At 34.5% G+C, this 12,500-nt stretch overlaps 1 protein-coding gene across 10 annotated transcripts in view; it reads left to right on the plus strand.

Annotated features, from left to right (window-relative positions):
* Positions 1 to 12,500, plus strand: part of LOC124951979 (hormone receptor 4) — a 111,342-nt gene that overhangs the window by 53,410 nt on the left and 45,432 nt on the right. The gene's annotated exons all lie outside the window — the stretch shown is intronic.

Here is a 12,500-nt window from a genome sequence, read left to right on the forward strand (position 1 = left end):
AAATTCGCGACGTTTTTAATCCTAATGCGAGATCGATACGAAAATTAACGAACCTGATGGTACGAGTTGATATATAGACAAATATATATATATATATATATATATATATACATCTTTTGTGTCGTATCTTATTAATTTTCATATTTGAATTATTTAACATACAAAACGTGAAAAATGTTGTATTGAAAGATATTATCGTGTCGCATCGTTTAACGATATCTCGAGATGTTAAAATTAATTTCTGGATTGTCAGAGATGAAAAAGGCAAAGAAAGAAAAAAGAAAAACAAGCGAAGAAAAAGAGAAAAAGAGAAACAAACAAATAAACAAAAAAAGAAAAAGAAAACAAATTTTATCGATCGATACGATCGACAAAAGGAGACAAATTTTTTCAAAAGGACCAACAACCAATAAATGTCAGTTCTAAGGTTTTCCTTCTCTCTCTCTCTCTCTCTCTCTCTGTCTCTCCCTCCCACCCTTCTCGGTTTTGAAATAACCGTTGTTGTTTTCTTGCCCGACAGATTCAGGAAGTGAATTCGTTCTTGCAAGTGAAAGTCGTTAGGCAGCCTTCGCTAAAAGCCATTCACGTATTAAGGATAGAACGAAGAGAAGTCGGCACGCGTTTATAAATCGTCTTTGCATTCACCATGAGGATCCAATCGGATCCTTCTATCTTTTGTATTTTTTATTTAAAATAAAACGACGATCGATGTAAAAGGTTGGGTATGCCAAGTGGGTTGAACAGGAACTAACGATGATACGAATTTTCGATCAATGATTAATTTCGTTAACGATATATATGCCAAAGAGAAAGAAAAAAAAAGAGAGCGAGAGAGAAAGAGAGAGAGAGAGAGAGAGAGACCATTCTATACTTTATTTCATCTTGAATAATACTTTACACAGCTCGTTGCATAATAGTTTCGTCACACTACGCCTCGACAAACATACGCATTAATAATAACTGTTATTAATAAGATAATGCCAAGCGCTATACCACGTAAATCGATATCGTGGCATAACTCGACTCGAGGAGCTCTGATTATTACATATCGCGAACGGTTCTATAACATTCATCATGGAAAAAGAACATACACGGGTTCTCTCTCTCCCTCTCTCTCTCTCTCTCTCTCTCTCTCTTGAATATATCGGCCATAATGTAAGACTTCAGTGTCTCTTTTAGAATCGTACGAAATCCTTTTATGTAAAAGATCGAAACGTATCGAATAGTCTATCGAAAAGATTATGAGAAGAAGAAGAAGAAGAAGAAGAAGAAGAAGAAGAAGAGAATCAGAATGAGAACCACTGACCGAAGAGAGAGCGATCACACTCGACGATCCGCAAAGTACTATTTGTACGCGCGCATACGCACAACATACAGACATATATATATATATATATATATATATGTATATATATAACACACACACACACACACACACATATACACACATACCTACGACTCAGTGAAACGCTTGGATACGCGATCGTGCTCTGTTGTATAACCGAAAAAGCAAGCGCCGTCGTCCCTCCCTCTTCCTCCCTCCCGAGTAATGGTGCGTGCACGGCTATCAAATTATTTTCACCTTTCAAGTCCACGCATTCGACGATCCATTGTCAAGTTTAAGTGCCGAATTACTCGAGGCCATACAGAGACTATTCCCCGTCACCCCAACTGTCTTTATCTTCTTTCTCTCGTCCCTTTAATTATTTGTTCTTTTTTTTCTTTTGTTTTGTTTTCTTCTTTTTTTTTCTCTCTCTCTTTTCTTTTCTTTTCTTTTCTTTCCTCCTCCCCCCGCCCCCCGTCTACTCCCTCCGCATGCACGAAACTCTTATTTTATTTTGATATCAGAAGGTCTCTCGAGAGAAAACTATATTCCCTATTTATATCCTGTTTATTATTTTTAATATCGACGAAAAAATTAAGAACGAGCAATGAGGAAAAAAAAAATCAATGGGAAACCAGTTTTTGATATTTTAATTTGACGATGCCGACGAGCTTTTTCTTCTTTTATTTATTTAATCATATTATGATTTAATTTCGTTGAGATAAAATCTTTAAAGAGAAAAAGATAATAGACGATCGTTCCGATTAAGCGCTCTGTTATATTTTAAGTTTAAGCGTTAACAATTAAAAATATAAAACGACATATAATCGGTTTCGAATATTCGAAATATCTTGGAATTATCTTAGATACTGGAATTATATAGGCGTGTACTGAGAAATTTAAACTTAATCCAGACTGGGGGCTGGCATTTCACGGAAACGGAAATATCAAAGCTACTTCTCTCTTTTCTCTCTCTCTCTCTCTCTCTCTCTCTCCCTCTCTTTCTCTCTCTCTATTTCGAATGGACGTGCGCACTGCGCGTTCTCTATCTTGAACTCAAAGATATCGCCTGTACGTTGCGGGAAGTCCACCTTACTTCGTTAGACTGTGACACGCGTACACGAGAAATACTTACGAGGTAGAGAAATAGAAAGAGAAAGAGAATGAGAAAGATAGATAGGATCGTATAGGCCAATGAAAGAAGAAAGACACGAAACGTATATATGTTTGTGTATGTTTGCCTCTCTCTCTCTCTCTCTCTCTCTCTATCTTTCTCTGTCTTTCTTTGTACGTTTATGTGTGCATATATGCACACGAATAAAACTCACGTAGGTGGTACTACCAATGTACATTAGTAGTAATAGTAATAATAGTAGTAGTATTAGTAGTAGTAGTAATAATGATGGTGATGGCGATGGTAATGGTGGTGGTGGTGGTGGTAGTGGTGGTGCTAGTGGTGTAGGTAGAGAACCTCGCGAGGTGTGCAGGCGTTCAGAGGGGAGAGGTTGTGGGGGTAGAGAAGCTCGCAGGGGTTTATAGATAGCAGTGCATGGCCTAGAAACTGTGCCGCTCGGTGTTTTTGACCCTTCGCCTAGCTACCGCTTCTGGGCCATTGCAACATCGTATGTTCGTACCTCTTAAGCGACGTTCACACATAAAAACGATTAGATTCGCGAAATATATCTTTTTCATTAGTTTCATATATCATAAAACGTATATGTAGATCAATTAATAAACGTCGATAAGATCGTGGATCAATTATATTCTTTATTAAAAATCTTATGGATTATAATAGATCATAAAATGACAATCGATAGGTGTCCACTTCGAAATAAATATATTCGCGATAAATATAGAACTATGTAAGCAATAATTATAATCGATAAGCATAGTTTTACATATATATATATATTTATATAATTTGGTTGATTACTAAAGATCAATAATAATAATTTCTCTATTGTAATTTTCATACTATTTAGTAAAGTATATCATAGATTGTCGTCGGAGTCTATGAGGGAAAGTGAACGAAATGAAATATCATCGTCTATAGGAACGATCACACGATCTCCTTGCGATATCTCAGGATCATCTGAAAATAATGCATCGCAAGCGTCTAGGATCGTACGGTTCGATTATTATCTGTCGGATCCAGTGTTCAACGCGCTAGCGAATATACTAGAGTAGTAGTAGTAGTAGTAGTAGTAGTAGTAGTAGTAGTAATAGGAGAAGAAGAAAAAGAAAAAGAAGGAGGAGAAGAAGGAAAAGAGAAAGAGGAAAGAACGAAGGGAGAATGGAGGAGGGAGAAGAGGAGGAGGAGGAGGAGGAGGAGAGAGAGAGAGAGAGAGAGAGGGGAAAAATTCGCTCTAGTCGGTGTACTCTACTCGACCTCCTTATCGACCGTGGATTCGACCTCGCTCGCGCGTTTATCGCTTCCGGGTCGTTGCTTCGTGACGGGTCATTTTAAGCAACGTTCACAACGTTATTCGCCTGTACCCGTTGTTACATGGCAAAGCAAACAAACGGCAGGTATCAAAAGCCAGGAAATAAACTTTCGCATCATTCTCGCGATTCAATCTCGACCTATGACCTTCCGTATGCTCATATTACTCTGTCTCTCTCTCTCTCTCTCTCTCTCTCCCTTTCTCTCTCTCTCTATCTTTAGTCAAATTCACGCTCATTAATAAATAAGAAAGTCGATATAACATATTTATATACTCAAACGAAAATAATATTTTCTCAAGTATACGATATTCCATATTTACGCGAATACGGAAATAAATGTTTTCCCTTTGTGATAATATAATAATAATGTAACGGGTGATATTTTCCGATCGATTTTTCTCCAATCTTTTTCTTTTTTTTCTTTTTTTTCCCCCATTTCATCCATCTGTTATTTCATTCTTTCCATTCTTTTTTTTTTACCCAACGTTACTCTTCGTTCAAAAGGAACAAAAAGAGAGAGAGAGAGAGAGAGAGAGAGAGAGAGAGAGAGAGAGAGAGAGAGAGAGAGAGAAAGAAAGAAAGAAAGAAAGAAAGAAAGAAAGGAAGAACAATAATAATAATAATAATAATAATAATAATAATAATAATAATAATAATCTTTTCCCTCAGCTTCAAATCTGACTTTATATTTTGCAACGTTAAATGTTCCTAGTCATTTCCCTTAAGATTTTTCTCCTTTAGTATACATAAGTCCTTTATGTGAATATGTAATTACATAGGGCATCATATATATACACACACACACACACATATATATATATATATATATATGTGTGTATATATTATACATATAGGATACAGATATCAAAGTTGATAAAAAAAATGTAGGTATAAATGTTGTATAGACTTAGAGGATTAAATGCAAGTACTCGAGAGTGGCGTTTCAACGCGCGTATTACGCGTAGTTGTACGTACGTACGTAGGAGTGACGTAAGAGAACTTTCGCTCGTTTCTACCGATTACCAAGCCGGCGCGCACTACCTTGCACTTGCATTCGCGCTCTCGCGTGCGCGCGGGCGCACGGTCGCGCGTGCACGCGCTTAGATCGTTCTCTAATGCGGTTCTAGACAACTTGAAACCAGTCTAAGACTTAGCAATGTAATTCGCTGTGACAAGTCAGGGCCGGTTGTACAGTCATTAACGATCAAGGATCGATATAATATCATTAATATCTACTTCGCGATTTATTCAATGTTTGATTGTCGAAGCTTTTAAAATCTAGATAGTTATGGAAAATTTTTCTTTTTTCTTTCTTTCTTTTTTTTTTTTTTTTTTTTTTTCAAAAGTGATCTATAAATCCTAACGATAGGATCTTATACGGTCTCCTTCGTACGATACAATTTCGTAATAACGATGTGATCGTTCGAAATAATTTTACATTGAATATATATATATATATATTATCTAACAACATACTTCCATATATACTTATATCTATCTTTCTATCTTTCAATTTCTTTATAAATTATAATACATAGATTTATTATGTTGATCATAACGAATTCATAATATTTCTAATAACGAATATCTATCTATGAACAGAGAAAGTTTTCGACTAATAATAATAATAATAATAATAATAATAATAAAAATAATAATAATAACAACAACAACAACAGCAGCAATAATAATAATAATAATAACTATCATCATCATTATCATCATCATCATTATTATTATTATTGTTATTATTATCGTCATCGTCATCGTTATTACCTATAGCTAATGTGCAAAGATTCGCGAGGGGTGATGGGTGAGGGGGCAGGGAGGGGGAGGGAGGAGGGGGAAGGGAGAGGAAAAGGGATTACATGAAAGAAAATAAAAAATTGGGGAAAAGAAAGAAATACAAGGGAAAAAGAAGAGAACGAAAAAAAGGAAAAATAGTGTTGACAAAAAAAAAAAAAGAAAGAAAAAAAAACAAAAAAAAAAAAAAAGAGAAAGAAAGAAAAAAGAAAAAAGTGAGAATAAAAATTAACGTGTAAGTAGTACGATGTAAAGCGACGATAAAGAAGACGTCGACGATATTCCTCTTGCTCCACATACGCGAGACAATTCTTTCTCCGGCGTACTCATAATTACGACCTCGTATGCGTGTCACGCGTGTAGGCACGCGCGCAAGAGCGAACGAGCGTGAAGCTCGTCTCTATCCAACGGGATCGTTCGGTTCGCAGCGAAAGTGAACACGGAGAACGCGTCATGGCTCGTAGCTTCTTCTACTACTACTACGACTACTACTACTACTACTACTACTACTACTACTACTACTACTACTACTACTACTATTACTATTACCACTACTGTTACCACTAGTTCTTCTTCTTCTTCTTCTTCTTTTTCTTCTTTTTCTTCTTCTTGGTCTTCTTCTTCTTCTTTTTCGTTTTTATCTTCTTCTTCTTCTTCTTCGTTCCTTCACCGGAAAAGTCGTTCTGCCAGTTTACCGTTGCCTCCCCCCCCCTCTCCGCCCGTCTATTTCTTTACTAAACACAACACAATTCGCTTTTACATCGTTACATGCAAGACTCGTTTTAAATCGATTCATCAACGATGATAACAATCACGCATTGACAATAATCACGCACAAACGTGGTTTTTTTTCTTCCCTTTTTATTTTTTTTATCTTTTATTATCTCTTTTTTTCTTCTTCTTCTTCTTCTTCTTCTTCTTGTTTCTTTTATTTTTCCTCATTCTTCTTCCTTTTTTGTACCTTTTTTTTTCTTGCTTTTTTTTCTTTTTTACGTATTTACACGAAGATTCGAATATTTTAATGAATTCATTCGAATGAGGAAAGATTAATTATGATATGTATTTTTATTAGAAAAATTTATATTTTATTGTTATTATTATTATTATTATTATTATTATTATTATTATTATCATTATTATTATTATATCAAAGGAATTTTTTGTTTTATTTATTTATCTGTTTAATCTTAAAATAAATGTACAGATATTATAATATCTTGAAATTATAATACCTTTTACATAATTCTTCTTTAATGTATTAGTAAGTGTCTATTTAATTAAGTGTGTCATACTTTGTATTAGTATTTTTTATAACATTTTTCAATTTATTCTGTTTTCTTTTTTTGTTTTCTTTCTTTCTTTCTTTTTTCTTTTTTCTTTTTTTTTTTTTTTTTTTTTTTGATAACGAGATCGATCAGATACAAACGAAACGAGTACAGGTTTCGCTTGAAAAAAAACTTTCCCAAAAGAAAAAAAAAGGAAAAAAAAGAAAAAATAAAAAAAAAAAAATAAAGAAAAACGAATTATACATAATAATAAAGGACTGATGAAAGCATGTATTGAAATGTAATATTTCGATTATTGGGAATGTTATATCTCGAATCGATGACGCGAAGGAATTAAAAACGTAATTAACGAAGGAATCTCTCTTATCGCTTTAAATCTCGAATCACCGTTTAACTTGCGACACTTTGTAAATGGGTTAACGAGACGGGAAGAAGAGAGAAATAAGAAAGAGAAGCCGATGGAATCATTTTCTCACGTTCGAAAGTTACGCTCGTTGGGAGCACGCGGTGCTTCTGATCCGGCCGCCAACAGATTAGTATCTATAGGTGTGTGTGTGTATATATATATATATATATATATATATATAGTGTATATAGAAAAAAAAAATAAAAAAAGGATAAATAAAATCCACCTTAGGGCATCTCTTTCGCGGCATTTGGTTCACACGCAACCAACAAGATATCTATATAGAAATTCCATTCGATTACGGGGAATGATTGAAAGTGAGTACGGTTTTTATTACGCTTGTACGTGATGAAAAAAAAAAAAAAAAGAAAAAAAAACAAGAGAAAAAGAAAAAAAAAGAAGAAGAAGAAAACAAAATAAGCAGAAAAAATATAATAACGCGTTTTACTCAAATTAATACCTTCCGCGAATATTCATTTTTCTTCATAGTTTCCTTCCTTTTTCTTCTTCTTCTTCTTTCTGACATTGAAAAGTACATTTCAATTTGATAATGATTTAAGTGTAATATTTGAAAGAAGAAAATAATAGAATAAAAAAGAGAGAAGAAAGGTAACAAAGAGAAAACAAAAATTAATACAATATAATTATTGTTTTAAACGGCAAGATAATATCTGTTAATCAATTTCTCTCTCTCTCTCTCTCTCTCTCTCTCTCTCTCTCTTTCTATCTATCTATCTATCTTTTCTCTCTTTTTCTATTTCTGTCTCTTTCCAAGACTTCGTCTTCTAGCATCGTGAAGTTACAAATACATCGCACGGTCCCTCGAACGCGAAATATGTCGGTCGCAACTTTCTCTTTGGCCAGAGGCTCTCAAACATGCTTCCTGATTCCGCTCGTGGTCTTCTACGATAATGGGGATTATCGAATCATATAGTCTTATTCAATTTAGTCGAGAAAGTTGTCTCAAGAGGGAAGGTTAATCGAGAGTTAACGATTTGAGAATCACTGTCGAATACTCCGCTAATCTACGCTTTCTATGTTCTATCAACAACCAACCACCTCCGTAATTATTTAATACGCGGAAGAGAGCAACGTCAACGAGTCGACCTCCCCATCATGGTTAAAGATTTTTTTTTCTAGAGAAAAAAAAAACAAAAACAAAAAGAAAAACGATAAGGAAAACAAAAAGAAGAGAAAAAAGGGAAAACAAGAAAGAAGGAAAGAGAGAGAAAAACAACGAGAAAAAATGGACGAAGAGAAAAGAAGAGATAAAAGAAAAATGGAGGAGTGAAACGAGGAAAGAAAGGAAAGAAAAAAAAAAAATAAATAAAAATAAAAAGGTAAATTAAATAAACCGGGAAGAACTTTGATAACAATCATATTACGTGTTAACTTCTAACGTGGATGTGATGAAAGTTATCTCTCTCTCTCTCTCTTCTCTTTTCTTTTTTTCTCTTTCTCTTTCACCCCTTTTGATCAATTGAAAAGCTACTGTCAAGCCGATTGTTTGTTTCATTTACCAACAAGTATCCTTTTCTAATACTTTCTTAACTAAGCAAAATCCAAACGTCGCGTTTAGCGTTGATGTTACTGCCGTTGCCAGAACTATTAGCTTTTGCGTAATGGTAGAAACATCATCGTCACTCGCAAAACGACGCCATAACGTTGAGAGTACGTTAACCCCACGAGGAGACCTGAACGCGGCTTTCTCCATCGACGAACGTCCCCTTCCTCTTATCCCCACTTACCCCTTTTTATACAATACATCTCTCTCTCTCTCTCTCTCTCTCTCTATATATATATATATATATATATATATATATATATATATATTCTTTGCTATTACTGCTCCTTAAGAAGATCCATTTAGTACATCCCTTCCTAAAAAACAAAAAAGAAAAAAAAAAAATCTCTAAACGATTATAAGATAAAGACGATGAACGTTATACGACAAATGTGAATAAAAAATAAAACATAGAGAAAAAAGAGAAATAATATATTCGATAGAAAATGTCGAATTTAATAAATGTGATCGAACGTTTTCAATCGAAACGGGACTTGCGCAGACGTAAACGAAACGAGCCAAGCGAAACGTGGCTGGCGTAAGTGCGTGAATGTGCGTGTTTCCAGGAGGAACTAGGAAGAGAACGAGGAAGTGAGAGAGAGAGAGAGAGAGAGAGAGAGAGAGAGAAATGGGGGGTGTACAGGTTCGTCGGAAGGGTGGGGGAAGGGCGCCCTTGCCCTTGGCATTGCCGCTCGATACGAATAGTCAGGGCTGTCCAAAACGGTGCCGAGTCAATTTGACGTGCGCGTAAGCTTCGCGCACGAATGCTCACCGGAAATGAGAAGAAAGTAGAGAATACGGAACGTTCGTGAATACCATAATTCATAATTTTTCTTCCTTCTCTGCGAATATTTACCTACCTGGATAAATATCTATATGTCGAGTTTATCTTCGATGATATCAAACGAGAAAAGAGAAAGACAAAGAAGAAAAATAGGATTTTCAAAAAGAAAGATAATAACAAAAATGGAGAAACGTTGTTAAAACAAAAGAGAGAGAGAGAGAGAGAGAGAGAGAGAGAGAGACTCGGTGGGGGAAGAGAAAAAAAAAAGCAAAGTCCGTAAGGGATAATATTACGAAAGGTTAATTTGTTCGAGATTGTAAAGAAAAGGAAAGGAATGATAGATTAAAAATAAAAGATTCGAAAAAAACAAAAAAGAAAAGAAGAAAGAAAAAAAAGATTGTAAAGAAAAGGAAATTTATTAATATTATATTATTATTATTATTATTATTATTATTATTATTATTATTATTCGGTGATAGGCGAAAAGAAAGAAAAAGAGAAAAAAAAAGAGAAAGGATATAACATACGTGTAACATATATGTATGTATGTATTATATATTTAGTCGATAAGATTAAAGGAGAAATTCGGAACGTTTTCGACACGTCGTCGTTCTAGAAGCCGTTCCGCATCGTTTACGCATGCTCTCGCCCTTGCCCTTGGTCGATACTCATCCCCTCGAAGGCTGCCTTTTTCCGGAGTGAGCCCTACCCTCCTCTCTCTCTCTATCCTCCGTCTCTTCGTGATCTTTCTTCCCTTTTGCACTGGGTACCCCGACCACGTGGCGGCCACGTGGAACCCGTGACTTTGCTTCTGCGCAGGTGCCAACCCCCAGGAAAAGTCCCTCAGGGAACGATTACACCCTACTCCGACGGGTCAATGTACTCTCGGAAAGTAGGCAAGGTGTGGCCTAATTGCTGAAATCTTTTCCTTTTTTTATTTTATTTTTCTTCTTTTTTGCTTTTTTTTTCTTTTTTTTTTTCTTTTTTTTATTCATTTCTCTCCCCTTTTTTCTTCCCTTTCTTTCTTCCTTCCAATCGAAATTTCTACGATCACCGTTGTCCTTCCACCCTTTGTTTTTTTACTTTTTTTTTTTTTTATAATAATACCGACTAGAATTTTTCTTTTTTATACGAATTCTATCTACCGATTGAAAAATGAAAGATTTCTAATCTAATTTTATTATTTTCTTTTATATTCCTAATAATTTTGTCTAATATAAAAATTCGTCTAATTGATTTTTCACTTTGTGTAGATATATATAATAAATATATAATATACATATATATATTTTATCTCCTACAGGTTTATATATATATATATATATATATTTTATCTCCCACGCGTTTCTAAGAAGAAGCCCCTTTCGAAGGTCAACGACCTTAATCGTTCCATACCGTGGGGGTCGTCCCTCCCTTTCTCCTCGCATTCTCTCGAAGGCCCATGAATCAGGATGCTCTTTAGGGTTCGCTCACCGACATCTGCTATGGCTGACAACAGCCTATAATTAATCGATATCACAACTTCCGCGTGTCGAAATGAAAGGATTCCAATTCTTTTATCGATAAAAATCCTTCGATAAAAAGTCTCTGAGTGAATTTGTAAAAGACAAGAAACGAGAAGAGAAGTAAAAAAAAAAAAAAAAAAAGAAAAAATACAATTATTAAAACATACGAATAGTGTATATCGATCGTGTTTTACGTTAAATACATAATATCGGATCAATTTTTGGAGAAAAAATACAAAAAAAAAAAAAGAAAAGAAACAACTTCAAAAGCTACCCTTTCTTTCTAACCACCCTTTATACCTTTTGTTTCTTTACTTTTTACTTCTTTTTCGTTTCTTATTCTTTCTTTCTTTCTTTTCTTTTTTCTCTCTCTCTCTCTCTCCCTCTCCCTCCCTCTACCTCTTAAACTTTCGACCGTTAGAATCAAAGCACGAGTAGCTAACCCTCGTAATTTCAAAGACCGCGACAAGGGAAAAAAAAGTTTAAAGCTATGGTCAACTTCTTTGCTTCCTTCTTTTTACCCCCTCTACCCCTCATCCTTCTACTATTACCACTCCTTCTTCTTCTTCTTCTTCTTCTTCTTCTTCGATGCTTTAAAAAAAATACCTTTTCGATACAGGGTAGAGATCGTACGTCTCCGTTTCACGATTCGTTCCATACGTCTTCTTACATTATTTCGTTTTCTTCCAACGTTTTAACGAAGCTCTCTTAACAGTCCTCCTCCTCCTCCTCCTCCTCCTCCACCTCCACCTTTTCTTCATCCTTCTACTCTTCAATGTGCCACGAGAAAGATCTTCAAATGTTTTTTCGCCCCTTCGCTTTAGCTCGTTCGAGTGGCAGCTCGGTACTCTAAGGGTTCGCATCTATCTCTCTCTCTCTCTATCTCTCTCTCTCTCTCTCTCTCTCTCTCTCTCTATCTCCCCCTCTCTCTTTTATATTTTTCCTTTCGAAGTCATTCCGAGTGACGTATATTTACTTACTTAATGTCATATTTCTTTTGAAAAATTAATTAACTTTGTATTTATTATATTTGTATTATCTAGACTCGTCGTAAAAATTCTTAAACGATCATCAATCTCGATCGATCTCGTAGAGAAAATGAGAAAGAAATGAGAACAAAAAAATAAAATAAAATAATTAAAGAAAACAAAGACAAAACAAAATATTCCTATACGTCTTGTTATTTATTAATTAATTAATCATTTATTTATATGTAATATAATATTGTTCAAATCATTCTTAAACGATTATTATTTTCGATCGAACTCGTAGAGAAAAACAAAATAAAATTAAATAAAATAATTAAAAAAAATAAATAAAAATCTATAGAATTTTCTTATATACACATTTAGATATCAAACTAGTATACAGTTATCTGACACC

Source organism: Vespa velutina, chromosome 10 (genome assembly GCF_912470025.1).
Source record: "Vespa velutina chromosome 10, iVesVel2.1, whole genome shotgun sequence".
NCBI lineage: Eukaryota > Metazoa > Arthropoda > Insecta > Hymenoptera > Vespidae > Vespa > Vespa velutina.